Genomic DNA, 11,581 nt, shown 5'->3' with positions numbered 1-11,581 from the left:
CTGGATCCCATTTCCTTGTGGGGTGACGAGTAGTCAACTGGGGAGAAAAGAATAACTTTGGATAATGCCAAGTGCTATGGCTAGAGTAAAATGGGGGCGGGGGGGGGGGGCAAGCGACAGGCAATGTTTAGATGGAGTGGTCAAAGAAGACCCCTCAGAGAAGGTGATGTGTGTACAGAGACCTGACTCAGAAGCAGGGATCTGCCCTGGGAGGACCTGGGGGAAGAAGTAAGTGCAAAGGCCCTGCGGTTCGGTAATCCTGGACCGTTTGAAAGATCGCTGGTGGCTAGGGCAGAATGAGGGATGAGAGATGCGACCTGTGGGCAGGGACAGGGTCACAAAGGGCTATTTAGATCATTCTTTTAGTTTCCTGTGGCTGCTGGAACAAATTATCCCGAACTCGGTAGCTTAAAAGAACAGAAACAGATTCTCTCAGGGTTCTAGCGGCCAGAGTCTGAAATCAGCCTCCCTGAGCCAAAATCAAGGTCAGCAGGACCTCTGCTCCTGTGTCCCAAAACTTCTCTTGGTGGCTGTCGGCATTCCTGGACTTGTGACCCCATCACCTCAATCTCTGCCTCTCCCTTGTAAAGATGCCTGTGATTGGATTAAGGTCCACCCAGGTCATCCAGGCCATCCTTCCCTCATCGAGAACCTTAGTTCGATCTGCAAAGACCCTTCTTCTCTGTGAAGTAAAAGTTGCAGTTTCTGGGACAGGCTTTGATGTTTCTGGGGGCCGTTATTCATTCTGCAGGGTGGTGGAGGGAGTTAACCTTTTTTTTTTTTTTTCAAGCAGGAGAGTGGAAAGTTATTCCTTGACAGTATCACTGGTTGATGCTGACTTAACCCTTTACTCACTCAACTGGATGTTCAAGGGCTTCCTCCCAACACACCCGACTCTGCCCCCCAGCAGGTACTCAGGGAAGGAGCAGGGCTTCTTGGTAGCTGCAGAGCCCCTGCCCAGAGACCAGCCTTCCTGCTCACTGCTCCAGCCCAAATGCAGAACAAAGCACTTGGGTAAACCATTAATTTTATTGTGACACAGAAGAGAATACAATGATTGTTTCTGAGGCTGATTCTAAAACAGTGGAGTGGTTTTGTTTGGTTTTGGTTTGGATTTTGTTTTTTGGTTAATCCCACTTTCATTCCTTTCAAATGGCAGCAAGCAAGACTCAATCCCTGCATTGTTTTCTATGGTGACATTTTCTTCGAAACCAACTTTGTTTACCCCCATCCCAGTCAGAAAAAGTGGGAAGGGACCTGTCCCCAGGCTAGGACCTGCCGCCCACTCAGGATCTCTGCCGCCCCGTGGGAGCCCTGGGTTCTCCGGGTGGGGTGGCTGAGCAGAACGCCAGGATGAGGATGTGGAAGCCTGCGTATTCCCAGGGCTGGTCCCCGACCCCAGCAGGGGTCTGAACAGGTACTGTCACACAGATCAGTGTCACGCAGGTCACCTGAGGCACAAGTCTAGTCACAGTTCTCACTTCTACAGAGGCTCCTTACTCTGGCCAAGCCCCTGTTGGGAGCTGGGCCTGCCGCACGTCTGGGTGGGTGCGGCATGCGGGTACAGCATGCGGGAGGGTCACCGGGCAAATGTTTAATGTGTACCTCGGGTGTACCCAGCGCTGGGGACGCAACTGGGAGCCCTCCAACCAGACCCCACCTCCCGGAGTCTGAGGGGAGAGAGAGACAGTGTAGATGCACAAACCCACGGGTCAACAGGTATGTGATTACCACGTGTGATGACTTGGCTGTGGAAAAGGAGCAGGGTATCATGGGAAAAGAACAGTCATTTAGATAGCTGGGTCGGGGCAGGTCTAAATGTCTAAGCAGGGATCGAAGGGATGACTAAGAATCAGGCAGGAAAAGAGAATTCCAGGCAGACAAAACCATGAAAAGGTCCTGCCCTAAGAAAAGTTGGGGGAAGAGAAGAAGGTTTTGTTTTGTTTTTTACGATATCTGAGTTTTTTCTCTTTTTTTTAACATTTTTAAATATTTTATTTATTTTTTAGAGAGAGGGGAAGAGAGGGAGAAAGAGTGAGAGAGAAACATCAATGTGTGGTTGCCTCTCGTGTGGTCCCCTACTGGGGACACGGCCTACAACCCAGGCATGTGCCCTGACTGGGAATCAAACCAATGACCCTTTGCTTCACAGGCCAGCGCTCAATCCACTGAGCTACACCAGCCAGGGCAGGACAGAAGGACTTGAGTTGAGGGTACTGGGAAGAGATTGGGTTCCCAAGGCAGTCAGGGGCCAGATCACCCAGGGTTCAAACCCTTAGCAATGGAGTGGATTTTATTATAAAAGAAAACAGACCACCAGAAGGCAGTTATACCATTTGATTTACATTTTTTAAAAAATGTCCAGAAAGGTTTTCCCAGGGTTCATCCAACAGTGAACCCAGCAGTTTCCAGAAGCCAGCATCAGGAGGTTGGTGATTGTAATCAGCAAATATTGATTTTGCACTTTTCCGGCTGCCCCTGTGCCTGGTGCTGTAGGGCTGGTCAGTTTTGGTTTCTTTGTTTTTCATCATTTAATTCATTCATTTATTTCATTGCACGTTGCACACGTATCTCCAAGCCTGGACCCTGACCTCCCCTGACCTCCAGTTAATCACTGAGAAGCATCTGGAGAATCTTAACCTATCTTTTCTTTTTTAGATTATTTATTTATTTATCTTCAGAGGGGTAAGGGAAGCAGAGAGGGAGAGAAGTGTCAATGTATGGTTGCTTCTCATGCATCCCCTGCTGGGAACTGCATGTGCCCTGACTGGGAATCAAACCATGATCCTTTCATTCACAGGCCCATGCTCAATCCACTGAGCTACACTAGCCAGGGCTCCTTTTCTTTATTTCACTACTATATGCTACATGGTGGAAATAGAGAGACTTGCTTGGTACATAACTTTTAAAAAACATTTACTTACCAAAGAAGGAAATTACACTCTATACACTGAAATTTGACTTTTCCACTTAATGTTATGCCTCGGGAATTTCTCCATGACAGTACATGAAGATTAGCCTCATTCTTCTTCTATGCCAAGTAACATTTGATAGAGTAGCTGTCACGTAATTCTTTAGCCCTTCCCCCACTTGACAGACATGTAAATGGTTCCCAATAGCTCCTCAATACCAGTGACATCATAGAAGCACTTACTTACATACCTTTGCACACATGTGAGACTCTACACATCTTTGAAGACCTGCACATTAAGAACCACTAGGTTGAAGGGTATTGGAATGTTTTTTTTAAATGGAAATTGCCAAATTGCTTTGAAAGACCGCGTTAGCTGACACCCCCCACTAAGAGCATTAAAGAGAGGCTCTTCATTTCCATTTCTATTTTCTGACACTTCGCTGGTAGGGCCAGAGCTTCTCCCTAAGCCTATTTGACCATTCCTACTTCCTTTTCTCTGAAATTCAGTTTTGAACCATCTGCCCTTACCTAGCGAAGAAGTTAAATGTGCCCCAAGAGAGGTCTGTCCTTTGCCCTCAGCTTCTGGGAGGTAATAAATAGCTAAACCCACGGAATGGTGCGCCTGATGGAAATGTGTTTGTTTCAGGTGAGGACGGCCACACCGGGCAGTCTAACTGTGTGGTTTGGGGTGGGAGTGTACAGTTTCAGCTCATTTAGTTCCACCCCGAGGAGCTGGACACTGGTCAGCTCTGTGGGCGGGCAGCTGTGGCCGTATGACGGAGCCCCGTGCAGACTCCGGACGCCGGGGCGGTGAGCTCACCTGCGTGGCAGGAGTCCTGGTGAATCTCCGCACACCGCACACCGGGGCTGGGAAGGTGACGTGTAGGGCGTCCATGACTCCTGGGGAGGGGGCAAGAGAAGCTCCACGTGTGGAACTTAAAACTCACCCTTTTAAAGACGAAACAAGCCCCTGGTTTTTAGTGCGGTCACTGTTAGTGAGTCATCACCACTGCCTCATTCCAGAACGTATCCGTCGCCCCTGTGTGCGCTCGCCTCCGCTGACTTCCGTGGGCGCCAGTGCATTTCCAGTTTGCAGGCCGTTACCGAACCTGAGAGTGGTATGGGCGACGCCCTGAATCTGCGGCGGCAGAAGGGACAGCTGCTTGGCTGATGACGTGCTCCCTCTCACATTGCAGCCCTGTCTGTCATTTTTTTTTTAACTTTATGAGCTCCTTTTCTATTACAGGTACTCATCCTTTGTCACTTGTGTATGTTGCTATTGTTTTCTCCTACAATGATTCTCTCTGTGGCATTTTGATAAATGCATACAGCCTGTCGCCACCACCAAAATGAAAAGATTGAGCATTTTGATCACCCCAAAAAGTTCCTTTGCAACCTCTGCCCAGGCCCCAGGCCACCTCTGATCTGTTTTGTTGTTCTGGCTTTTCTAGAATGTCCTATGAATGGAATCTTACATTTCACAGTTGTGGCAGATTGAATAATGCCTCCCTTGCCAAGAAGTTCCGTCCTAATCTCTAGCTGCCCCCCACGCCCACCCTGTGAATAATAGTTACCTTTAATGACAAAAGAGGTTTTGCAGAAATGATTAAGGATTTTGAGATGAGGAGATTATCTGGGATTATCTGGATGAACCCAAAATATAATTACAAGTGTCCTTGTAAGAGGGAGGCTTGCTGATCGCACAGGAGAAAACAAGGTAAACCCAGAAATGGAGGCTGATCTGATATGGCCGGGAGCCACGGAATGCTGGCAGCCTTTCCAAGTGGAAGACACAGGGAACAAATTCTCCTTGGAGTCTCCAGAAGCAAGGAGCCCTGCCGACCTTTTGACTGAGCCACCTTGGGCTCATTTGGGATTCCAGACAGTAACAGAGTAAGTCTGTGCTGCCTTACGCCACTAAGTGCGTGAATATTTGTTATGGCAGCAAGAAGAAACTAATACAGTGCTTAGTCTTCTGTGAAAAGTTCGTGTAACACAAAGTTTTCTCAGTTCATCTGTGTCGTTCAGCACATAACAGATTGTTTCTTTTTTTATTGCTGAATGTATTTCACTGTATCGAAATACCACAATTCCTTTGTCCTCTCTCCAATTAATAGACATTTGGGTTCTTTCCACTTTGGGCCACCAGGAATAAATCTGCCAGGAACATTCACATGTAAGTTTTGTGTGTGTGTGTGTGTGTGTGTGTGTGTGTGTGTGTGTGAACAAGTGTTTTTGTTTTTCTCGGTTAAGTATGTAAGAGCAGAATCCCTGCCATGTAGCAGAAGTACCATTCATTTATAAGACGTAGCAAAACTGTTTTCCAAGTGGCTCCTTGTCACTGCTTTTACAGACAAGTAAACCAAGAAGATAGGGAAGTGATTTGCCCACTGAGAGGCTTCCACAGAACTGAATCTACATTTAAATTTGCTCATCCCCAGCAGGGACTGGGAGAGGCAGGTCCAGCTCCCCCAGGGGGTTCTGCCCCTTCCTACCTCTCTTCCGTCAGCTAGCCCGGTAGGAGGGGAAGGCCAGAGTACCTTTCAGTTCAATGTCAAAGGACTGCATGTATGGGTGATGATGCAGGTTTTCTATGACAGCCAAATTGTAAGTTTCTTTTTAAAGCTCATTTACTACAGTTAAAAAGTGAGTCCATGTAAAGAAAATAGTTTGGTTTCAAAAACTATGCAAATCCCTCGCATGATTTTCAAATGTGTCGAATGATTTTTGACAAAGGTGTCAAGACCACTCGGTGGGGAAAGGGCAGTCTTTCCAACCAGTGGTGTTGGGAAGCTGGGTGTCTACAGACAAAAAATGAAGTTCGGTCTTTACCTTATACCAAGCGTGAAAATTAACTTAAAATGAATAGTAAGCCAGAGGCCTAAACATAGATAAAAATCTATAAAGCTCTTAGGAGAAAATACAGCGGAAAGCTTCATGACAGTGAACTTAGCAATGATCTTTACAGTGTGATGCTAAAACCACAGGCAACAAAAGTCAAAATAGGTGCATTGGAATTCATCACAGTCAAACCAGTGCATGAAAGGACACGAGTAAACAGAGTGAAAAGGCAATCTACGGAACAGGAGAAAATATTTGGGATTAAGGGATTAATACCTGATAAGAGATTAACATCTGGAATATATAAAGAACCCTACAACTCAATGACAACGACAACTACCCATTCAAAAAGAGGGCAAAGGGCTTGATTAGACATTCTCTTTTTTAAAAAAAGATTTTATTTATTTTTAGAGAGAGAGGAAGGGAAGGAGAAAGAGAGGGAGAGAAACATCAATGTGTAGTTGCCTCTCGTGTGGTCCCCAGTGGGGACCCGGCCCACAACCCAGGCATGTGCCCTAACTGGGAATCAAACAAGCAACCCCCTGGTTCATAGCCCGCACTCAATCCACTGAGCCACACCAACCAGGGCATGATTAGACATTTCTTAAAAGAAGACATTCGAATGGCCAACAAGCACATAAAGAGCAGCTCAGCACCACGAATGATTGAGGAAATGCAACTCTGAACCAGAATGAGATAGCACTTCATATTCAGTAGGGTGGCTACTATCCAAATAGAGAAAAAGAAAAAAGAAAAAAACAGGAGTTGGCGAAAATGCGGAGAAATGGAAACCACTGTGTACTGTTGGTGGGAAGATAAGGCGATACCCACCCATATGGCGGTCCCTAAAAATTAAAAATAGAATGACAGTGTATATTTCACCTCTGGGTATAGATCCAAAAAACCAGAAAGCAGGGTCTCAAAGAGATGTTTGTACACCCACGCTCATAACATTATTCACAACAGCCAAAGGATGGCAGCAACCCAGTGTCCACTGATGGATGGATATACACACGAAATATGCTCATATGCACAGTGGAACACTGTTCAACCTGAAGAAGGAATGAACTTTTGACATATGCTACAGCGTGAACTTTGAAGACATGATCCATAGCGACATAAGCCAGTTGCAAAGATGCAAACCCGTTTGATTCCACTCATATGAGGGATCAAGAGCAGTCAAGGTCGTGCAAAGAGAAAGTAGACCAGTGGTTGCTAGGGGCTGCAGGAAGGGAGGAGGGGGGAGCGAGTGTTTGATGGGGAGGAAGTTTCAGTGGGGACATGACAAAGCCCTAGAGACAGAATGTAGTGACGTTCACACAGCAGTGTGACTGCCACAGAACAGTATACTGAAGATTGGTGCGTTTTATGTTACGTGTCTTTTACCAAATTAAAGGAAAAAATAAGTTTCTTATTTTAAAAAATGTAAGAGAACAAGTAGTATGTAGATATTTTTTAAAAACCCAAGGTAATAACTAAGTTTGAAGTTTGGGAAACAGTGATCTGGTTTAACTGCTTCCTGTCACCATAGAGACATCTGTCCCTCCCAGAGAAGGACAGGACTTAGCTCACAGCGAGTCAACATGACCAGGGACCAGGTGCCTCTTCTTCTTTATTTAAGTATTTTATTTATGTATTTTTAGAGAGAGGGGAAGGGAGGGAGAAAGAGAGAGAGAGAGAGACATAGGATGTGAAAGAGAAACATCAGTCGGTTGCCTCCTAAACGTGCCCCTGCCCAGAGACCTGGTCCACAGCCCAGGCACGTGGCCCCACCAGGAATCAAACTAGGGACCTTTTGGTGTCTGGGACAATGCCCAACCCACCAGGCCACACCAGTCAGGGCCAGGTGGCTGTCCTTGTCACTGAGCACCCCCTGGGGTTAGAAGTGGCTGTGCATGAAGACCACAAAGCCAACAGCTTCGGTGGGCTCTAGGAATTCCAGGCTAACGCCCATTCTATACACCGCCGCCATGGCTGACCTTCCTGGAGTAACAAGATATGAGGCCTTCAGGGTAGAAGTATGATGTGGACAGAGCCCTGAAAACAGCCATTTGCGAAGGGGGCATTCCAGGTGGATAATGCAAGAATAATGGGTGCACACCAGGATGCTGAGGAGCGTGGGCTGATGGCCTTCGTGACGCCTCTGTGCTGAGAGATGCAGCCAAGACATGGGTGGAAGGGGCAGGGTCCTTGCAGGTACCCTCCAACTTCCTCCGGGCCAGTTACTTATTGGCCCAGAATGAGGCAAAGGTCAGACTTGAGGTTTGGTTATTTTCTCTGCCTGGCCCCTTCTGCAAGAGGGGCGAAGGTTGTTCAGGGTGGGAGCTCCAAACAGAGGGCATTAGGATTAATCATTTGTTCAGGGATCCAAGGCTCAGATTCCCGAGCCTTCCAGGGTTTGAGTGAACCCACCCCATTCTTTCCAGGTTCCAGCTGCGGCGGCATTTCCAGGACTTGCTGTCCCTGGCTTACCCCTCTCCTGTTGTTTGTACTCACTCGTTACTCAGCCTGTACTCATTTAGCTCCCTCGTCACATTTTTGTGTCCTAGACGCTGGGGACTTAGGGGCAAACAAGACTCTTGCAATCTCCGCCCTTTTGAAGAACTTATTTTGGGGGCAGGAAGGGGACACCCAACTAGACAAGCCATTCCAATCCCGGTGCTTTGAGGGGTCAGCCCAAGAACTTGTGGGGACACAGGAAGCCAAAAACCTAGCTGAAGGAAAGAAGCATCAGGGAAGGCTTCCTAAAGGAGGTGACAGAGGTGAAGCAACCAGGAGGCAAGGAACCCTGAAGGAACTCCTTCAGCCTCCCTTCCAGTGGTGCAACCCAGCTCCAGCCATGGGGGCGTCAAAACTCTCCCTCTCCCAGCTTCGGCCCAGGCCCCACTGCTGGGAGCTGCCCCCTCTTCCACCCTCCCTCAACTACTTCCCAATCTTGCCACAGTTCCAAGACTTCCTGAGACCTCCTCTGCAGGATGCCAGGCTTTCTCATCTCCATCAAATACCATATGACCCAGCAATCAATTCTGCCTCTGGATATATATGCAAGAGAATTGAAAGCGGAACCTGGAAGAGATATGTGTACATCCATTTCACAGTAGCATTATTCACAATCGATGAAAGGTAGAAGCAGCCCAAGTGTCTACTGATGGGTGAGTGGGTAGGCAAAATGCAGAATATATACATACAACGGAGTATTGTCCAGCCTTAAAAAGGAAGGAAATATGGTCACATGCTACAGCATGGATGGACCTTGAAAGCATTATCCTGAGAGAAATAAAACACACAAAAGGACAAACACTGTATGAGGTACTTAGGGTTACTCTGGTTAAAAAAAATATCAAATGTATAAAGACAGAAAGCAGAATGGTGGTTGCTAAGGGCTGGGGGAAGGAGGCTATGAGGAGTTGTTTGATGGGGACAGAGCTTCAGTTTTGCAAGATTAGAGCTATAGGGCCCTTGCCCGGTCGCTCCCTGGGTTGGGCCATCATCCTGTACATCAAAACGTTGCAGGTTCAATCCCTGGTCTGGGCGCATATGGGAGGCAGCTGGCGCTGATCATGGCTTCACAGCAATGTACTTAATACCACTTAACTGTACACCTCAAAATGTTGAAGATGGGGCACAACGTTATGTGTATTTCAATAATAACGAAAGATGAGAGAAAAAGGAGAATATATATAATATATATATAATATATATATATATATATTATATATATATATACACACACACACACACACATACCCACAGGATGGGGCAAAAGTAGGTTTACAGTTATGAATATAGGAAACGCATTGTTTATTCTAGTATTATTCTTTATTAAGTACTTTACTATTTTTCACATCTATACCGTATATCTCACAATCAGTGGCGATTTGTTACAGCAACAATAAGAAACTAATACGGGGACTCCGGAATCCCCTCACCAGCCCTTCCGCGGAGTGGCTGTGCTTTCCAGCCTTGAACGCCTCCGGGGACGGGGACCTGGCCACCCGCCCAGGCGCCCCGCTCGGTAACGACCCAGCCGCACTGCGCGCGCACCTCCAGTCGCAGGTCTCAGAGCAAGGACAGCCGGACGCCTCCCGACCCCTGGTGCACAGTAGGCGTCGGTAGGCCGAAGTTTATCAACAAGGTATAAAAGTCACCTTTCTCCGGATGAGGCTCCAGCTCAACAGCTTGTGGAACGGGATCCCGTTGCCCAGGGCTTCCCATCCTGGGGAGTCCACGCGAAAGTCCATCACGGAGCAACCCCCCTCTGCCGAAGAGAACCCCCGAAACCCCGCAGTGGCCCAACAGTAACTGGGCCCTTTACCCCGATAGAATTAGTCGTTAAAAATAAGGTCAAAACTTCGGGTTCCAAGCCTCGGCAAGTGGCGAGAATTTAAGGAAAGAAGTCTCGTTTCCTTTGTATTTATTTTTATGTTTATTTTCTACCGATGGCTGGGGAAATTGGTTTTCTATTTCTGTTCAGGCTAGAGATTTTCCATTTAGGATTTATGAGTATTAAAAAAGACTGAACCAGGTTCAGAGTAACGACAGGGACCGAGTGTAAAAAGGTGCCGGGAATCCCTAAGTCACTGGTTCGGAAACCACGTTGCATTCAACTAGAAACTACATAATATCGAGGGCCAATCCCTACCCGGGTCAGGATGGCCGAGCGGTCTAAGGCGCTGCGTTCAGGTCGCAGTCTCCCCTGGAGGCGTGGGTTCGAATCCCACTCCTGACAGCTGTCCCCTTTTTAAACCACTCGGGTGTGAACTTTTGACCACGGTAACAACGTTCCGCTGTACAAGGGGGATTTATCTTTTTACGTGTAAAGCTACGTACGTCTAATTGGGAAGATGAAAATACTTGTTTTTACAACACACTGGTATCTAAAGGCACAAAATATCATGTAGTTGATTTGTGGTTATTTATTGATGAAATAAGAAAAGTAGTAGCCTCTTGTCAGGAGTGGGATTCGAACCCACGCCTCCAGGGGAGACTGCGACCTGAACGCAGCGCCTTAGACCGCTCGGCCATCCTGACTGCTGAGACAAGTTGTTGCCGGAAGAACTTTTCTGAATATCTCTAGTGTACGCATGCGCCTGAAATGGCACGGGCTGAGCTTGTTCTGTACCCAGCATTGGAAACAGCTGGAAATCAGCACGGGCTCGAACGGAAGCGGCGAGCGAGGCGCCCAGGCTGCAGCAGAGGGCGCACGCAGCCTGCCGGAGACCCAGGGCCGCTTTTGGCGCCTCCGACTTGCATTCATTCTGCGTGCATGCATTTTCTATGCACATCAGCTTTGAATCTTGCCCATCTGCAAGCACCCTCGCGTTTCTGCAGGAAGCAGTCAAGCCCGCACACCGCACTGGCTACGAGATCCGTTTGCTGGCGCCCGAAGGAGGGGAAGCCGGGATATCACAAGGTCTGCAGGCACCGGTACCGCATTCTCTTTCCGAACATTTGTCAAAACGGCAACTTCACATTTATACGTGTGCTCAACTCATTCAGGCTCCGGGTTAGATGGACTCCTGCAACCACACAGCCACAACAACCCTATTCTTGACCGTGACCCCAAGGTGCCCAAAACGTGGTTGGCACAAGGTAGGCGTTCAGATAACATTCGTGGATAATCCCTGCCTCTCCTTCTCCTTCGTGACTCATGTCCCCCCACCCCCCAGCTCTGCGACCTGGAGCCCGACGTTCCACCCCCTCCTTCCCTAACCCCAGATTTACCCACGCGTCGGCTCTATCCAGAAACCAGAAGACCTCACGGGATTTCTGAGCGCCTTTCTCCACGGGATTTCCGGGAGGCAAAGGATACCCCCACCTTCCTAG

At 47.9% G+C, this 11,581-nt stretch overlaps 2 non-coding genes across 2 annotated transcripts; one reads left to right on the top strand and one right to left on the bottom strand.

Annotated features, from left to right (window-relative positions):
- Nucleotides 1-10,401: 10,401 nt before the first annotated feature.
- On the top strand, nucleotides 10,402-10,484 carry TRNAL-CAG (transfer RNA leucine (anticodon CAG)). The gene has a single exon. It is a non-coding gene; the product is annotated as a tRNA-Leu (tRNA).
- Nucleotides 10,485-10,703: 219 nt separating this feature from the next.
- On the bottom strand, nucleotides 10,704-10,786 carry TRNAL-CAG (transfer RNA leucine (anticodon CAG)). Its single transcript has one exon. It is a non-coding gene; the product is annotated as a tRNA-Leu (tRNA).
- Nucleotides 10,787-11,581: the final 795 nt, after the last annotated feature.

Source organism: Artibeus jamaicensis, unplaced genomic scaffold (assembly GCF_021234435.1).
Source record: "Artibeus jamaicensis isolate MK-2021 breed Jamaican fruit bat unplaced genomic scaffold, CSHL_Jam_final contig_3152, whole genome shotgun sequence".
NCBI classification, from domain to species: Eukaryota; Metazoa; Chordata; class Mammalia; order Chiroptera; family Phyllostomidae; genus Artibeus; species Artibeus jamaicensis.
Note: the sequence above shows the minus strand (reverse complement) of the source record. Positions and strands in the feature narration are given on the sequence as shown.